Source organism: Triticum dicoccoides, chromosome 7A (assembly GCF_002162155.2).
Source record: "Triticum dicoccoides isolate Atlit2015 ecotype Zavitan chromosome 7A, WEW_v2.0, whole genome shotgun sequence".
Taxonomy (NCBI): Eukaryota; Viridiplantae; Streptophyta; class Magnoliopsida; order Poales; family Poaceae; genus Triticum; species Triticum dicoccoides.
Window position 1 is genome coordinate 3775390 of NC_041392.1, and position 233 is coordinate 3775622.

Genomic DNA, 233 nt, shown 5'->3' on the forward strand with positions numbered 1-233 from the left:
AAAAATTTGCTAAGTACAGGTGCAACACCTAGCTACTGGGCGTTGCACTGCACAGTGTGGCGCCTCGGTGCTAGGCGCTGCATGGGCTGTAGCTTGCAAACAGAGTGTTTGCTCTCTGTTTGGCTCAGTCCATGTGTGCAACACCTCAGCTCTAGGCGTCACACTGTATAGTGCAGCGCCTAGAGCTGAGGCGTTGCACACATGGACTGAGCTAAACAGAGAGCAAACTTTCT